The sequence below is a fragment of the Oratosquilla oratoria genome, chromosome 34, assembly GCF_046742065.1.
Source record: "Oratosquilla oratoria isolate Oo_2021 chromosome 34, ASM4674206v1, whole genome shotgun sequence".
Taxonomy (NCBI): Eukaryota; Metazoa; Arthropoda; class Malacostraca; order Stomatopoda; family Squillidae; genus Oratosquilla; species Oratosquilla oratoria.
In genome coordinates, this window is record NC_134810.1 from 32781863 (window position 1) to 32801533 (window position 19671).

Below are 19671 nucleotides of genomic sequence, written 5' to 3' on the forward strand. Positions count from 1 at the left end.
TACCTAAACCACACTTAACTTTACAACAGGCTCAGTATGTTGGGCAACTCCAGCTGAACTATCCTACATCACTGCTATTGCAATATATATTGGTCATATCAGCACTGTTAATTATATAACCTCCAAACTATCTTGACTGCAACAAGTTCCCAAAAGTATGTAGCAATCATGCCTAATGGTTCCTTCTATCCTAACCAACTCCAATTTACTCCAGCATGCATGCCAGAAGTCTGTAGAGAGTGAATGGTGTGGTTGTGCCTTGGTTCTAACAAAAGACCCATTCCCTACTGAGCTCCCATCACAGTATTGATCTGAACTTGGGCCCTCAGGTAGTGCTGCATTAGCTATGCATTTCTCCCATTTTTTTCCCCACAGAATTTTATGTTACTCATGGATTCTGTTACTTTAGTAATTCATTGGGGACTTCCTATGGGCAATTTGGAAGATCATAATAATTAACTCAGAATGTATACATGTATCAGCTGCTGTTTTGAGTTTCATTGAATGGAATTCTGCAGCCCCAGAGCAGCTGGCAACAATCCTCAGGCCCTCCCAGATATCTCTAGGAAGAAATGTTGTATTATCATCTGTGTTGAATGTGTAGGACTGTTTCTGTGTGACTTAACAAATCAATATGAGGGGGAGCAGTCACTAATTGTCAGCTATGCTTAGGTAAATAAGTGGGGAAATTAAGGCAATAGGAAGAGGTCCTGGGCCCAGTCCAGAGACCAAGTCAGCTCCTCCCCTCAGGGATGCACCTCTCAATAGATATGATGGCACTGACAGGTTATGAAAACAAGACTGATGATTCTCTCTGACATTGGTCTTACAGAACCACTACTTGCATTTGTTACTTTTCTTTATGATGGAAGCTGATTCACACTATCCTACTGCAATGCTCATGCTAGTCTCAGTTTTCACTCTTATGTACCTATCCATGGGTTGGAGTATCTCTCAACCTCTATCCCCAACCCCAATTATATCAAGGACAAATTAACTTTACAGATTACACCACAGCTGGACAACTCAGGTGGATTCAAAACATTTAAACAGAAAAGCATGCCATTTTAAAACAAAACAGGTACTACAGTGGTTAGTTATCATCATCATCATATATATATATATATATATATATAAATATATATATATGTATATATATATATATATATATGTATATATAAAATATATATATATGTATGGTAGGCAGATGTGGAGGGAGTGAACATGAGGGGACGTCCTAGGATGAGGTGGATGGATGGGGTGAAGGGGGCTTTGGGGGAGAGGGGAATGTCTGTTGAGGAAGGATGGGAGAGGACAGAAGACAGGGGTGAATGGAGAATGGTTGTATATGGATGATGTTGTGATTGCATGAGGTGGAATGGGTGGGGGGATGGGCAGTGAGGTAGTATGTGTGAGCAAAATTTGACGCAGCCCGAAGGGATTTCTCCCCGTCCTCTCCTTTTATGCAATGGGGGGACGGAGAGGGGGGTCGCCGATTTAATGAAGCGGCCTAGCTGTGGATGTGCTGTGTCTTGCGACACTGCTTCTGACCCAGGGCAGTGGACAAGGTGCAGGGATGACCCGTCATCCAGGAGGTGCTCAGATAAGAGGGAGGGTGGAGGGGTGTGGAGTGTATTCAGGGATGGAATGGGTGGAAATGATTTTATGCCTTTCCCTTTTTGGATACCTCCCTTGTAAGGGGGAAAAAGCCTTGGTATATGTATGTGTATATATATGTATGTATGTATGTATATATATATACATACAGTACATATGTATATATATATATATATATTTATATATAATATATATATGTATGTATGTATGTATATATATATACATACAGTACATATGTATATATATATATATATATTTATATATAATATATAATAATAATAAAATAAATATATATCTCTATATAATAATAAATAAATAATATCATAAACAATTATATACCACCTAACACATCAACACCCCAACTTCATTTGCTCAATGACTTAAATCATAAACTGGGCTGACTTGAATATACACTACCACATGTGACACACAAACAACAGACCAAATAGGAAACCGTTTTAGATCAACTCCCCAACCTAAGCATATTAAACTTCAGAAAACCCCCCACCAAACATATCCAACATGCAATTTCTGCAGACACTACAATATATTCACTCTCCCTCCATCCAAACATGAGAAACCCCTAATGACCTCCCTTCCAACTACTTCCAAATAAAAAAAACACTATAGAACTTGTTGAGAAAACTAAATTCACCCAGATTTATAATAAAGCAAAGTGGCCAGGTTACACAAAAAGAAAATAATTTAGAAACCTCTGACATGATTCAGTTAACACCCACATAGAGGACAAAAATTACCTTAATAAAAGCCAGTAAGAAACATCCCCAGGTACTACAGGAAAAATGACAATACAAATTTCACATCTGAGACTGCATCCTAAATAAGGGCTAAAACAGTGAGAGCAAGAAAAAGAAAATCGTTACTAACTGGGAGCATATGCCCGGGGGCATAGTGCTGCACTCACACACAGTTTCTCCGAGCAATCTCCCATGCAGTCACCCACCCTTCATGCTCCAAACAATTCTATACAGGTCAGACCAACTTGCCCCAGCCATGAGTTGTGGGCATCTCCTCCATCTCTTCCACTGTGAAGGTTGTCTCTTGTTAAGACAACCCTGTGAGTGGGATCAACATCTGGGGAATGTGCTACATGTCCATATGGCTGGAGTTAACATTCAGGAATTATGCTGGTAGTACAGCCACGACAACCACGTGGCATGGAACGTGCATTATGTCATCCACAAGGGACCTGACGCGACTTTGACAGTGCGACCCTGCTTGACCTGATCTGACCTAATCCAGTGCAATTATATTATGTAATTATGCACCACGGGTGACTACCCACGTGATGTATATACTAGTATATCAGCTCCTGCCACCTGTAAAATCAGTTCACTCATACCTTACGATAAAGGAGATGAACTCACCAAAACCTCTTTCTCTTCTTGCAGTAGCATCGCTACACACTACATTGGTCATCCTGGAGTGACCACCATGGACCCGTCTCCTGTTGCTGCTGCTCCCACCACCATTCCATCTCTCCCAACGGCCACCGGGAGACATTAAACCAAGCAAAGCATACGCTGAGATGCTGTCCATCGCCTGCCTCCTACCCATAGCCATGCTGTGCCCCCTAGTGCCCGTCCGATCTGTCTTTCACATCATTTATGAAATAATCACTGCAGCAGCAGCACCAGCCTACAGGCACCGACAACAAGAACATTGGACCACTGCAATCTGATGCACTGCAGACCTGCATCTCACCTTTGGGAGTCTCCACAGCTCCTGGAGCTTTGTCCTGGTAGATATCAGGACGCCTCTCCTTGATGCTGACTTCCCCATTCATTACAGGTTACTGGTCAACATCGCCAACAGCTGTCTGGTCTACGCAACAGCTCCCACCTCGACTACCCTCAAAATGTCCAACACTGCCATCAACGCTAGACATCACATGCCCAATGCTCACCGCAGCCATCATGGGCAACCTCATCATGTCTCCAGCAGAGATGGTTCATCTCAACTCCACTGCAATCCCCATCGCAATCAATAATGGCTACCGCCATCGATGCTAGACATCCCTCCGCCCAACGTTCATCGAGCCATCTGGGGCAACCTCAACATGTCTCCAGTGGAGATGAGTGACCATCCCCTTGCATGCGGAATGCCCTCTTAAGCCAAGGTAATTTTAAGAGGGGAGTATTGTACAGCCACAATAACCATGCGGCACGGAATGCATGTCATGTTGTCCGCAAGGGACTTGACATGACTTTGACAATGCGACCCTGCTTGATCTGACCTAACCTAATCCAGTGCAATTATGTAATTACTCACCACAGGTGACTACCTATGCAGTATATATATTGACTCCTGCTACATGTAAAATCAGTTTACTCATACCTTACAATAAAGGAGACGAACTCACCAAAACTTTCTCTTCTCATAGTAGCATTGCTACACACTACACTGGTAACAAGCCTAGACTAAGTCTCATGGAATCTTTGGTGTGATAGTCATTTCATTGATACGCTATGATTCTTTGAAGGCAATAGGTACGATAGACATCGAGATGCATCTTCAAGTCAGCATTCAATGTCCACTTCTCACAGCCATAAAGCCTGACAGGGACCACAAGTGACTTCAAGTGATCTTAGTCCTCCTGCATAAATATTAACAACACAATATGGTTTGGTTGAGTGAGTCCATAACACCATGGGTAATGCCAATCCTTTGAATATGTCCTGACAGAACTCTCCATTGTTATTCACTACACTACCAAGGTATGTGAAGCTTTCCTAAACCTCAATGCCCTCACCACATGCACAGACAGATTGAACTGTGTCATTCAGTAAGCCCCCAAATGTCTGAACCTTGGTCCAAAAGAACCGAGTCCAAATAATTTCACCTCCCTACGTAGTGATTCAAGGGCTGTGACCAGAGCTTCTGACAGTTCCACAAAGACAAAAGTCAGAGACCTTAGCATTGCCAATAGATGCTCCACAATGACAGTGATCAATAACTCTGTCCAATAGTCAGTCCATGCAGAGGCAATGACACACCCTGGCCACACTCCCAAAATTAACAGGAAAGAAGCTGGAAATGACTCCTCCAAGCTTTACAGCACACTGTCCCAAAGTGTAAGCCAGACATCAATTCAATAATCCTTGCAGGAATCCCACGGATCTACAGAAGGTTTTACAGCACTGCATAAAGGCACTGAATCAAACATCTTGAGATCAACATAGCCTTCAAGAAACCCTTGTTGAAAATCATGTCAGCTCTCCACAAAAACACAAAGCACTAAGATCTGATCAGCTGCTGAGTTAATGGGTGTGAACCTAGACTGCTCAAGCCTCTGAAACTTTACCAGATGTGAATGAACCTGTCAGCAACAGATGGGCAGGCACCTTTACCTGGCACAGTGAGCAATGTTATATCATGGTAATTGTTGTCAAGACAGACAATCAGACCCTTTTTCCAGTCATAGGGAGTGATACCAGACTGCCACAACAGACATCAAACACATGCAACTTGGGGATCATGGCCTCACTCACCCCCTTACCCAGTTTTCAGCAACCCAAAACTCCTGTTACAGATACCAGCTGCCTTTACACTCTTCAGGTTGCTTACAGCTTCTCTGACCTCTGTTAGAGAGGGTGGAGACTCATCTATCTATGGATCAGTAAATGACACCCAAACACTTGCAAGGGAAAACTATCTATTTAAAGAGTCACCCATATACATCTGCTCTAAGTACTCAGGAAAGGGGCTACACTCTTCTATGTCTAATGCTAGCTGCCCATCAGCTGTTTGGACTGTGCTCCCGAGTCAGAGATTTGGAATGGAGTTCCTTGAGGCCTTGGTAAGCAATCATAAGGTCATCTGCATTAGAATGGCTGTCAACATCCTCAGTGAGTCCCTTGATGTATCTTTCCTTATCCATCCTCATGAGAGCTCTAGCATGCCATTTCTGAGTCTTGTATTAATCCAGGTCCCCAGTCATTCTGTTAGCATGGCCCAACTCTATACTCTTCAATGTGTCACATGACACCACACTACTTATCAACTTTCAATGCTCTCCAATGCATTCCTCAGCAGCCTTCAGAATTTCATGTTCGAAGGTGTCCCACAGTTTTTTAGGGTCCTTAAGGTTGTCAAGCACTTCAAACCAATTAGACTGCTACCACGTACTCCTGAGCATATGCATCATCCCCAAATTTCTCCGGATGAAATCCAGTTGAGTTACACCTCAGTTTTCTCCTAGATTCGATACACTGCCTATTTGTTGCAACCACAAGTCTTATCAATACCAGAGTTTGGCACTCCAATAAACCCTACAATTCTGTAGAATTGTCCAGCAACAATTAGGCATCACATAACACATAAGATGGTTGAAAAGGGAAAACTGAAAGATGTATACTAGATCCTGAGACTGAAAAAAAAAAATAATAATAATAATAAATAAATAAATAAATAAATAAAAAAAATTAAGGAAAGCCAAATAAATCCACCATCCCACCATGAAACAGTTGCAACAACACAAACCAAATTACAATCACCAAAACATCACTGCAATAATAACAAGAATTTCTTTAAAACAAGATTCAAATCCATGACACCAGAATACATAAGAATAACAAAAAAGGTGAGATAAAACTACTCAGAAGACCACACTATTCTCCAGCAAACAAAAAGAAGATGCCATCAAGAAACTAAAAAACTCAAATGCAGAAGGGCCTGTCAATATATCAAAATAGTACCGAACATTTGGCATAATTTTACCATGCACTCAATCATAAAATTAGCAATCCAAGGCTAACTCCCTCAGACAACTACCCTACAGATAAATTCCTTCCATGACAAGCAAGAACGAAATTAGTATGCCTGCATTCAGGCCAATATTCAGCTTTCAAACAATACTAACAAAAAACAGGTCCAGTTACAAAGGCAAATTGGCCCAGATGCCATCACCAAACAAGACATCAAAGACCTCATCCTACATTGCCTTACTGTTTTACCCAAATATAACAATCTCTTCCATAAATACATTGTGGGTTGTTGCTGATCACCTGGTAGCAATGAGTCTCCTGGAAGTGAGACTTGGGCAACAGATTGAATGACGGATTGATTTCAAGTTTTTTTCAGCAGATCCCACTTTTTCCAATCCTGGCTAATATTTGCTAAAAACCCAACATAATGTAATGTAATCAAAGTGTTGGTTAAAGACAACTTAATACAAGATAACAATGTCTGGCCTTTTCCAGCCCTTATAGTGCCATTCTCCTGAATACTGTAGCTAAATTCCAAGTAATAATTTTTTTTTAATGTGCTTTGATGTAATATTTTGTTGATAAGGGTATGGGTTCATTTTTGTGTTTCTGAAGGTTTCTTTGGTTCTCTACATGTTTGTTGCTTTCCCATCTATTGTATTTGTGGTTTTCCTTGGCTCCTCCTCATCCACATTCCACCCACTCCACTCAGTTACAATCTCTGTGGGGACATTGCTCTTCCACTAACTTCCTCATCAAAGCATTCATAGCCAACAAGTCTCAACAACTCCAATGTTGATTTCACCTATGTCACCAGATCCTGATGAGAGAATCCTCCAAAATCCTGGAAACACTCAGGTGACAAAGCCCTCCAATGTCCACAACACTTGGACGAAGGTTTTAGTTTTCCCCTTCAATGCCTTGGGTTGGTAGACTAGTAGATAGCCAGGCTTTATCATGTGGCCAGCAGCACTGTCATAACACAGCAAAACACAGCGGTCCAAGCTGCATTGAAGCCAAGTGACCCCGCCCACCCTGTGTGATGAAGGTTCTGATGCACTGGCATAAGACACCACCATGCAGCCTGCTAAGGAACATGGCAGGAAGTATGAATGTATGATGCTATGACCAGGTTGTGGTATGGATGAGCTGGAATAGTGCTGCTTCCTTGAATGTGTGAATCCATGAGTAGTGAATTATACAAGAACAGCATTCAGGTGTGTGCATGTGTATACATGTGTAATCTACATATACAGTCAAACCTCGAAAGCCCAGACCCCGAATGCCCGGACCCTCGTATGACCGGTCAAAATGAACAAAGGGCGGACTTTTCAAGCAAAGTTCCCTATTTGTCCGGTAGGTGGCAGCGACGGCTGTACACGTGTACTCAAACCCGGCCCAGTCAAGCCGCCACCAGGTCTGCCATTTCGTAGAATTTTGTACCAAAACGTAGTAAAATAGCGGCATGTGGCAACTGCACAAGGACATGAGGAAATTTTTTCTACATATCAGCGGGCTGTTAAAAACATTCAAAAACTCAAACTTTTGTTTAAAAATCATAGAACTAGTTATCAAATAATAAATGGTACATCAAAATATGACTTTTATTGGTAATTGTGTTACTTATAAAATATTACATCCCAAAAGATACGTTTTTACCGTGTAGAAAAAATTTACGCTAAAGTTTCAGCTTTCTTTTAGCAATAATAATAAATAAATAAAATAATTTTTATATCTTACTGAATATGTTACAGCATGGGGGCCTTGTATACATTCAAGAATAAAAAAACTAGAACCAACATTTTGTCAAAGTTTGACAAGTATATCTTGCTATGAAAGTCTGCACACACCCGAGAAAAATGTATGCCCCAGTCAACACTCCCATTCTACATGGCAGTGTAGAAAACGTGGCAACCCTGCCTGCCACCACTGTCCCGCGTGCATACCTTCCGATATTTACAGTGTACGTGATAAAAAATACATTACAGTACACTGTATATACAGTACATTTACATGCCTGTATTACAGTTATTATTACAGAATTATTAGTATTATAGTATCATTATTACAGTATTGTTATTATTAGTGTTAGAGTATTATTCTTATGTGTTTCTATGCCATATCATACATTACCTATACATATACCGCTACAAAAATCTATGGGTGTTAGGGCGATATTTTCGATGACCGGACCACCCTTCCCCCCAATTAGTCCGGGCTTTCGAGGTTCAACTGTAGTTAACTTTTGCAAGTTACTAACACAAAAGGATATTAAGCTGAGTGTTATCTTTTAACTCAAATGCATTTTAGTTTGGTGAGATAACTTGTTGCAGATTTCAAAATATCTACCACACAAGAGTCCATGTGCTAACCATCCCAGGCAGTGTTTGAAGATGGCAACTCCTGATAGTTTTGGCAGAGTAAACACCTTTTAAGGAAGAAAGTACATTTCATTTGTTGTCGCCTATTAACCAATGAGACTACCATCTCTTGCTCAGGTTCTCGAGACTAGCACCATGGAAATGGTATGACAAATTAGCATGACAAGAAGGATATCTAACCTGCTATCTACAAGATTCTGTGTAAGGATTGCATAGTCTTATGTCAATGAAATGTCACGCACTATAAAACCCATTTGTGAACATCAATGATGTCTAAAACAACACCACCATTACACCAACCACTAAATAGATGGGAATTAAGAGTTAATTACAGGCAAAACTAACAGGATATGGAGGAAAAGTCGGGAAGTAACAGTTATTCATGGGCCAAATACTACAGAGCAAAATAGAGAATGTGCATGGAATGAAAAATGTCATGAGAAATAGGTATTGGGTGATGAATACAAAGGGAATATTATATGAGAGAGTGATTATCCCAATTTCACTTGCTGAAGTTGACTTGGAATATTAAGAAGGCAGAAAAAAAAAAAAAAATGAAATAAAGTGTTTAAGAAATAAGGTTATTATAAGGATGGATGAAATGTGTAGGTCAGGTGAAAAGGAGTAGAAAGATGGCAGATGAGGTTGAAAGACACAAGATCATACTGATGTCTAGTTACAATGAGATTGATCCTCATGTCAGGTAAGGTCAAAAGACAATTGAAGGTTTGGCACCATGTCAGTATCAAACAATAAAATGAATTGTGAAATTAAAGAAAAATTGTGATAGGAATGAGGTGTGCCAATGCCCTCTATTCTACATTTTAGAAATATTTCATGAAGAACAAAGATGTGGACACACAATGTGGTTGTTAGATCATCAGTTCTGTATGGATGTGAGACCTGAAGACTCACTTCAGGAGATCCAGAGATCATGAAGCAGCCCTTAATTAAAGATGTGGTGACCTCTAGAAGGCTTAGATGGGCTAGCCAATGTGAAAGGATTGAACATACATAGATCCCTCTACATGTGGTGAATGGAAGAGTAAACTGAACATGACCCGTGAGGAGGCCTCAATAGAGGTGGAATGATATTGTTCAGTATCTGCAACAACACAATGAAAACCCTGCGGAGTGGCAAGGTGTCAATGGAGCAGTAAATGCGGAGAGACTTAGAAGAAGCAGTGATGGGTTGCCAGATCTATAAGCCACATAAGTAAGATGGGGATAATCAAATAATGCTGAGGTTATTTTGGCACATGAAAAGAATGTGAAGACAGCTCTTGGAGATAACTTCAGAAGACTAAGAATAAGGTCAAGAGGGTGCTGAATGCAACAAGAATGTCTGCTGAGCATGAAAGTGGGACAAACAGGATTGAATACTGAGTGGTTGTAAATGGATGAGGAAATGATGTTGCCCAAAGAGATATTCTTGTCTGCTCTGTACATTTGTCAAGTGGATAAAGGGATTCTTTTTGGCCATTTAATGAAGCAGTGGAGATTAAATCAGCTCCATCTAGCCCCTGCAATGGAAGTGCTGTCTTGGTGTATTGCTTCTGACCTGAGTAGCATGGTGGGAGGGAAAATCTTTTGCTCACAAGGTGCTCAGATGTGACAATGATTTTTTTTGGGGGGAGTGGGGTGTAAGTTGGGTGTATTTGACTTGGTCCTCCTCCTTATAAGGGAGAAATGGCCTTTTTGGTATTTACATGTTATCACAGCACATTGCCCTGTCACCTCTGACAACCTATATGCTGAAGGAATCACTATTTTGTCAGCAATAGCAAATGTTTCTGCCCTTGGGGGCAATATCACATACAAAAGGAGTCATGGAGGGTCTAAAGCAGTGGTTTAAGGGTGGAAGCAGATCAATTAATCCATCTGTTGCCCCTGGTCTCTCTTGCAGAAGACCCCCAACCTTCAGGTCAGCAACAGCTTTGGGGTGGGACCACAAGTCACTCAAAATATATTGTTGTTGTTGTCTAAGGATTGTTAGTGCAGGGCATTTTGGTATGTGTTATTCTGATGTCCTTTGTATGGTCACTGCTGCATCAGGGGCAGTGGAATCTGTGGCTAGGACTATTTTGTGTTGCTACCGTTTCTGGATGGTGTCCCGAATGCAAACATGTCAGTGTGGTTGTTACCTCATGTGGGAGGGGTTTTTCTGTAGAACTTATGTCTAGGGGATATTAGTGAAGTACTGAGTTTGGTGCTGTGAACTGAAGAACTCATTTGGTGATTTGAGTGTGTAATGTTTTTGTATGGATGTTTTGGGTGGTACAGGTGGTTGCTTGTTACATATTTATAAGTAGAGTGCTGCTGGTGGTGGATGTAGTGTGAAGGATGTTTGGTGTTATGGGTTCTGGCATTGAATTACGATCCTGTCATTTCCATTTGGTGTTCTATAGGGAGGATTTTGGTTTCTGTATGGGAGTGTCCAATTGGAGTGGGGCAACAGAATATGGGGATAGTAGATATTAAAGGTGATCAGCATTCATTTTGAGTAGAGATTAATTTCCAATCATAAGAAAATGCTAAACAACTTGGCCTATAAAGATGCCACTGAAGTCTAATATTAACCACATGAAACATGCCATCAATATTCCATCCATGACAGCTGAAGTAATGAAAAAGGATGTTTCAATACCAAAATATTTAAAAAACTAATATATTATTACTGTGACAAATACAGTAAAGCTCACAAACACCTGTGATGAATAACAGAACAAAGCTACTAATAACAGTTGTTGACCCACAGTCGGAAAATGAGGTAAGATGGACAGAAAATCTGTACATTTCGACCACTATCTGTGGTCCTCTTCAGCAGAATGATACATAGTGTGGAGTATGAGAGTATGTATAGCTAAGAGGGGTACATTTGGGGACAAGGAAAAGGGGGGACTCAGGTAATTACGTGTCCTTGATGAGGTCGGGGCGGAGGTTGACCAATAGTGAGGTCAAGCCCGGCTGCTTTAGAGATGGACTTCTTAGTAGCCATCCAAGTTATGCTGTCTGGGGACCACTGACCTTTGGAGGTATTAAACTTAGGTACATGTTTAATAAGGGAGGATTCTATAATTTTCCTTTGAAAGCTGCAGTGGGATTTAAAGACTATGGTAGCATTATCCTATCCCACTGCAGTTTTCGAAGGGAAATTATAGAATCCTCCCTTATTAAACATATACCTAATTTTAATACCTCCAAAGGTCAGTGGTCCCTAGACTGCATAACTTGGATGGCTGCTAAGAAATCCATCTCAAAATCAGCCGGGCTTGACCTCACTATCTGTCAACCTCCGCCCCGACCTCATCAAGGACACGTAATTACCTGAGTCCTCCCTTTTCCCTGTCCCCAAATGTACCCCTCTTAGCTATATATACTCTAGTATGCCACACTATGTATAATTCTGCTGAAGAGAACCACAGATAGTGGTTGAAATATTAAGATTTTCTGTCCATCTTACCTCGTTCTGTGACAGTGGGTCAATAAGTCTTATTTTCGAATGTGCTACATTAAACCTTCCTAAAGCTGTTAATATTATAGGCCTAACCCTGTTCACAAAAATAAAACAATTTAAACTGGTTCTCTACCTCTGTGGACCCTAAAGGGCCCATGAAGTTCCATAAGCAAAACATCAGACCCAATTAAAGATATATAAAGAATGTCTGGCTTTATTCACTACTCAATGATCTACAGGAAGCAAAAGAAAAGGAATAAATAAGTACAGAATACATGAAATTTTTTTGAGAAAAAGAAAAGTTGAGAACCACTGCATTAGAACTTTGTCTTTACTGTCTTAAAACAATATACTATAAGCAATTCAAAAATAAGACTTTATATCATTTACTGTAAATTCTGAAATGGCAATGTTATCTCTTCTGTAAATGGTCCCACCTGGGGGCTGTTGGCAGTTTCCTTCAGGCCACAGGTCTTCTGCAAGACGCACCTGGGGCAACAGACTGATTGATAGACAATGATATATTTTTCTAGTGTGGAACAAAAAATACCTGAGCTTACAAATGGTACATACAGTAGCCGCGAAAAGTTTGGGCGCAAAATTATAGGCGCCCCAACTTTCCCCTAAACTCAAAACATGCGAAAAATACAACTTTCCACCCAAACTTTTCGCTATTTTTCAATGCTAGTGTTTGTACCCGTATTTAGCCGAGACAATACACACTATTTGGCAACTCTGTTTAGGCGCACTCGATGTCACATGGAGTCAGTTTCTAAACATCTCTCACGGAGAGTAGTCTTTTTTTTGCGGTGGTCTCTGTTTTTGTGCCTTGATATCTCCGTAATGGGAAGTGGTAAAGAGCTGGAAAGAGACACAGTTGTTACAATCATAACCCTCTATAAGGAGGGTTATGTGTAAAGATATTGCTACTCGTGTGGGAATTGGAGTGCGTCAAGTGCAAAACTGGACCAAGAAATTTCGAGACGAAGGAAGTGACATCATTCGTACTCCAAAGCATCGCTCTGGTCGGCCAAGGAAGATATCAAATCGTACTTCTACGGTTCTAACTGCCTCCTACGGTGATATCAAGGCACAAAAACAGAGTACATACATACATACATACATATACCAAGGCTTTTTCCCCCTTCCAAGGGAGGTAGCCAAAAAGGGAAAGGCATAAAAACACTCCCACCCATTTCATCCCTAAATACACTCCACACCCCTCCCACCCTTCCTCTCATCTGAGCACCTCCTGGATGACGGGTCATCCCTGCACCCTGCCCACCGCCCTGGGTCAGAAGCAGTGTCGCAAGACACAGTACATCCACAAAAACAGAGACCACCGCAAAAAAAAGACTACTCTCCGTGAGAGATGTTTAGAAACTGACTCCATGTGACATTGAGTGCGCCTAAACAGAGTTGCCAAATAGTGTGTATTGTCTCGGCTAAATACGGGTACAAACGCTAGCATTGAAAAATAGCGAAAAGTTTGGGTGGAAAGTTGTATTTTTCGCATGTTTTGAGTTTAGGGTAGAGTTGGGGCGCCTATAATTTTGCGCCCAAACTTTTCGCGGCCACTGTACATACATACATATACCAAGGCTTTTTTCCCCCTTACCAGGGGGGTAGCCAAAAAGGACAAGGCACAAAAACATTCCCACCCATTTCATCCCCGAAAACACTCCACACCCCTCCCATCTTAGCACCTCCTAGATGACGGGTCATCCCTGCTTCCTGGTAAATGGTAATATGCTAAAAATCCTGATAAATTAAGACAATTACAAGACCCCTTCAGAAAATGATCACTGTCACTATGTAAACAATATACAAGTCCAATCAGTATACCTTAGTATGGTAATATTTTGAAAATCCTGGCAAACTCAACAATATAATTATCTGAACTGACATACTTTTGATTAAGATAAATTATACCAATATATCACTGGTGAGAAATGTAGTAACACATTTGTAAATCACAACTAACACCACAGTCGGATGAAAGAAAGAGTTGAGTAAGCAAAACTATACATTTTGATTGCTATCTGCAATCCTCTTCAGTAGTACCTACTTCAGTGGTACTACGAGGGGTGATCAAAAAGTAATGAGAGTGATACCATATATTTTCACGGTACAGAGGTAAATCCAAATAGTGGCCTACATTCCTTCAAAGTACTCCCCAACCTGCCTCTATGCAACGTTCCATCCTCTTTCGCCACTTCATGAAGCACTCACGGTACTCAGAAGCCGATATACCTCGTAGCTCTGAATTGACTGCTCGCGCCAGATCTTGGATGCGATGAAACAGCTTCCCTGCGATCGCACCCTTGATCTTTGGAAACAACCAAAAATCACAGGGAGCAAGGTCAGGCGAGTAGGGTGGGTGGGGGAGAAGTGTGATCCCCTGCTGCTCCAGGAACTGCACAGTGAGGCGAGCTTTGTGGGGGGCAGCAGTGTCATGGTGCAGCAAAAGGCGCGATCGGCGACGGGTTGGTGCAGTCTTGGCCTGATATTCCAGGACTCGAGGAAGGACGTGATCAGTGTAGTACTGGGCTGTGATAGTACACTGTTGAGGCATTACATCCACACACATTGGTCCTTGTGAATTGAAGAAGATGGTGAAAAGGCGCTTCCTGCTGCGAAATCCTTCCTTCAGAATCTGAGGTCGAGGTTCTTCATCACTCAACCACACCATGTTAGACTGCTTGTCTCTGGTGGTGAAGAAAGAAATCCAACACTTATCTCCGGTAGCTACATCTGAGAACCGTTTCGGACCATTTGGCTCGAATTCAGCCAGCCATAGACGACAAATCCGCACCCGTTCGCTCTTCTGCTCTTCCATAAGCAAATGAGGTATCCATCAAGCACACTTCTTCCTCAGCCCTAAGTGTTCATGCACGATGTCATGTGCGCTCCCATAACTGACACCGAGCTCCAAGGATAAGAATTGAAGAGTAACAGTTGGATCTTCGTCAATGATGGCCCGCGCACGGACCGTCGTTGCTTCGGTCACGGATGTCCAAGGGCGGCCAGGACGATGATCATCTTCTAGCTGCAATTTTCCGGCTGCGAAAGCTCGAATCCAGCGGGAAACAGTTTCCAGTGATGGAGTAGACTCGGGAAAAACTTGCAACAATTCCTCTCTGATCTCCGTTGCTTTTTTCCCGAGTTTCCACCGTGTGAAGGTGTAGAATCTGCAGCCTTCTTTCGAAAAATCCATGTTTCCGGTTAGAGAGGCAGACCAACAATGACGCAATCGCACAGCGCAACGATAAAATGTAAGCTAGACAAACAGCGACAAGCTCAAACATGTAACAACAGGCAACACTTGCTGCCCCTTGCTCCCCGCCCCCCCAACACTTATAGTCTCTCAGCTACGAGTCCGACTGTCATTACTTTCTGATCACCCCTAGTACTGAAGAGGATTGAAGTTAGCAATCGAAATATATAGGTTCACTTACTCAACTCTCTCTTTCGTCTGACTGTGGTGTTAGTTGTTATATCAATATATAAATGTCTAAGTTAGGCTTGGGAGAAGTCCTCAGCTCAGTTGTGCTTAAGATTAGCGAATTTCCATGGAATATTCCCAAAACCATTTCAAAAATTTATTTCACTGGTACATGCTTACTGAAAGAGATCAAGTAGGGCAGTGAAGTGTAAACATGAGGTACTGTATGCCATCTCAATGTGGCTGTGGCGATCTGAACATGGTGTGCCAATACAATTACAGCTTATCTTTGGAGTGATTTCTCTGCTGGATTAATTTCTGGGGGGAATCTAGTGAAGCACAGAATTTAGGAGTCTACTGTGGAGTACTTGATTTGACATAATTATGTGGTTTTGTATGTATGTATTGTGAAGTGCCGGATGGGGGGTTGTATTACTGTTGATGTTTGAGCAACAAAATATTGGATTTATTTATTTATTCATTTTTGTGTTTGGTGAGCTATATTCCTGTGATGTGATTTGATTGGCAAGTAGGATAGAGGGCCCTTGTATACAGCAGCATGCACCATTCTCATATGCCAACTTTAAGCAATTTTACTTGTTTTCAGGATTTGCCTTTGTTTTGATTCTATTGAATAATTACTGTTTATTTGCATCACAAATGAGCTCTTTATCAAATATCCCTTCCCTCCTGCATAATTTTTTTTGGGAAAAAAGGGAGACCATGAATAGTTTCCAATTACAATATTTTTGTATATAAACATTACCCACCTCTCTGTATAGATTCACAAGTGACTACACGCAGCTGTGTGCTACTCATTATACAAAGATGTTTAATCAACTCATTAAATGAAGCCATGTCAATACATCATGACTTATACTAGTCAAAATAGCTTACACACTGATTGACTGTCTGGTTAGGTTATGTATGAATGGACAAAACACAGCTTCAGACACTGCCAACATGTATACTGTATAAAAAATGACACAGATCAACAGGAGGGAATATGGCATTTAAAATGTTGTAGATTATTACCAAGTGACATTCAGTTTTCTGGCGTATTTAGGGGCACTATGCACTCCAAAGACAACTATATTTAAGAGAAATTCTTCCTGATGTTCTGACAAACTTTACCTCCATTCCTGTACGCTTTACATGCATTCGCTCTGCCTTTCGCATCACATGTTTTGTATAATCAATCCAATCCACTGGCCTTACTAAAGACCTATGGTACTGAGGAATCTAGGCAAATCAACTACATTAGATGACAGAAGGTTGTACTAATTACCAACAACTACCATAAAATCCAAAGACATTGTTTTTATTTAATATTGGCATAAATCATATATTATATATCTATATCATATTTGTAAGTTTTAAAGCATTTGGCTGCATCAATATCAAGATTCAAGATGTGATACACTACCTACAATTCAGAGCTCGATGCGAGCTTTGACGTCATGTTTGTTTATATTTGTTGTGGAAGACAAACTAACGGAAGTCTGAGGATAGACCTATCTTGAATGTTGAGTAGCTGGAGTAGGACTAGGATTAAATTAATCATTTTACATAAGTATATTTTAATCTAACCGAAAATACCTGAGCTATGAGGCATTTTTGTAGCTACAATTAACTCCCATCATGTTCGTTTTTTTTTCTTAGTTAATAATGTACCATAGTTTATCATATCTGCAAGTTAAGTCTTGTGGCCATGTCAATATCAAGACATTAAGATTTCCAATATGCCCTGGATATGCTGACATGATCAACAACTGAAGCTATAGGGCAGACCATGGCTTCTCAAAGTTCGCGCTGAGCTTTGGATTGTTGATAGTGTATAACATCTTGATATTGATGTGGCCTGATGCTTTAAAAATTACAGAAACAATAAAATATATCACAAACAATTGATCTATGCCAATATTAACTAAACACAATTAATATAATTGGATATGTCACTAGTTGTCAGTAATTAGTACATCCACTATGTGAAGATATTCTGTGGAGATGCCTTGGCAGCTTTATCTTTTGCTATAAATAGCGGATGTTTATACTTTGCTACATTTTCTTTTTTCACTAGGGGCAAAGTAATTCTTTTCATAATAAATCATCTTCAGGGAAAAAGAAAAGCGTGAAAAGCCTTACATATATAAATGTAAACTTTCAAAGCAAGAATGGAAGCCATTTAATTCTGCTGTATTTTCACACGCTGCAATGCCAATGGTACCCGTAATTAAAAATTTATACTGAAGCCCACCCACTCCACTACTTTGTTCTAATAAAATGGAAGCAGGGATCTAAAACCACGTACATAACTATTGGTAAATTCTGCACCATACCCTTCCACCAAATGAAATTCTATCATTTACCATTACGTGAACATTGATATGACAATAATTACTTACAAACATAACTAGAACAGATTAAGGAAAAATATTTTTCATTCATTCACCTGATCTCCCCTAATTCAGCACTTTCTACTAATTCTAGCGGGAAAGTAAACCTACACAGATAAAGTACAGGTAATTCAAAATGCGCTACATCTCCCAGATTTCCTACTATAATACACGTGACAACCCTTAAAACATATATACTTTATAAGTTAATGCTTACCCTAAACTACCAATTTCATCACAAATAATTTCTGTTATCACATTCATTGAAGCACAACATTACATCCTGGAAAAGTATTCCATGCAGTGGTCACACCTACTTCTCTAACCACAAAGGCTTAACCTTGGCAAATTCCCCAGCACCATCAATTCTAACTAAACACCTTCTATTATTTCTTTAGTTAATAAAAACGCCGTTCCTTCATAATTATGGGCATTTTCGACGTGTCCCCACCCCAATATACCCATCTCCACCCATGCCACCCTACTCCCGCCTGCTGCTGCTGCTGCGGCTGCTGTTCTCCGCCTCCTACCACTCGTTACCTAACTCGTTCATTTCACTAAACTTTCTTCCACACATTTCCTAACTTGTTCTTTAACACTCAATTTCAATATTACATCGGGTTTCATCCGCAGTTGCACATTTTCTAGGAATGAAATGGAATTGGGAAGTTTAAAACTAGGAGCTTCATAAAATGCCGGTCTTATCCCAAGCGGAACGGACATCAAGCCTTGCCAAATTTCGGCACTCATTTGACGTTCGTCGCCTTCACCTTTCTTTCCTTTAACCACTCTAATACAAGAATAAAAACACAAAGTTACTCACCTCACGTTATTGAAGAGACAGGCATCATGGTTATGTGTTATTCACCAGAAAATAAAAACGACTTCTTGAGTTCAAAACATAAACAAACAAGCCATTATGCGTAACTCCAATGATGCCCGCCAGAGGTCAGAGGCATCTCCGCAACGCCCGTTTTCTATGGTTGGCTAATGACAAAGACTCATCATTTTTCAAAGTTTTTGTCTATACTGTACATATGATAGCACTAATATTTGAGATGGATAGTTCATCATCACGTATTGATTACATTCTTTCAGTTAGTGAGTGCAAATGATCACCAAAAAACGTATGTACACGAACAGAAAATTTAAATGCCATATTTTCGGGTTCTGATATCTGGACGGACATGATTTTCCTTAGAAGTGGTAACCCAGGCCAACCATCAATTTGAAATCAGAATTCGTCCGTATTATTTCGTTAAAACTTAAACAATGATACCACCTTACACATGTAATTAATAAATGTATTTGAGTGTGTAACACTTTTTTACTGTCCCCTACATATGCTCCAAGGTGTTGCATGGAATAAAAGAAACGTCACAAAAAATGGCAAACTTGTCTCAGTCTCAGCATGGGTAGGAAGAAGAATAGGAGGGAGAGTTGTTACATACGTACGAACACACATCTCACTCACGCAGCCATGCACTCATCTAGCACATGCTCTCACAACACAGTAACCATTCCGAAATGCCCTGTGTAGCACTACATGCTGTGCTGACTCCGAACTTAAGGGCCCATGCACCACTATCTACCCGGGTGCATCAGCCACCTGTGCCCTTATATGGGTGAAACGAATATTGCTCGGTGG

The 19671-nt window shown here is 40.7% G+C and overlaps 1 protein-coding gene across 3 annotated transcripts in view; it reads right to left on the minus strand.

The window, feature by feature from the left end:
* Positions 1-19015, minus strand: part of LOC143018169 (uncharacterized) — a 296948-nt gene extending 277933 nt beyond the window's left edge. The window contains exon 1 of one of the 3 annotated variants that reach the window (XM_076173337.1): positions 18847-19015. The gene's annotated coding sequence lies outside the window, so the exon portion shown is untranslated. Of the gene's footprint in view, positions 1-12619; positions 12676-18846 lie in introns of those variants that run through there. The other 2 variants (XM_076173338.1, XM_076173339.1) reach the window with 2 other exon arrangements.
* Between the last annotated feature and the right edge of the window lie 656 nt (positions 19016-19671).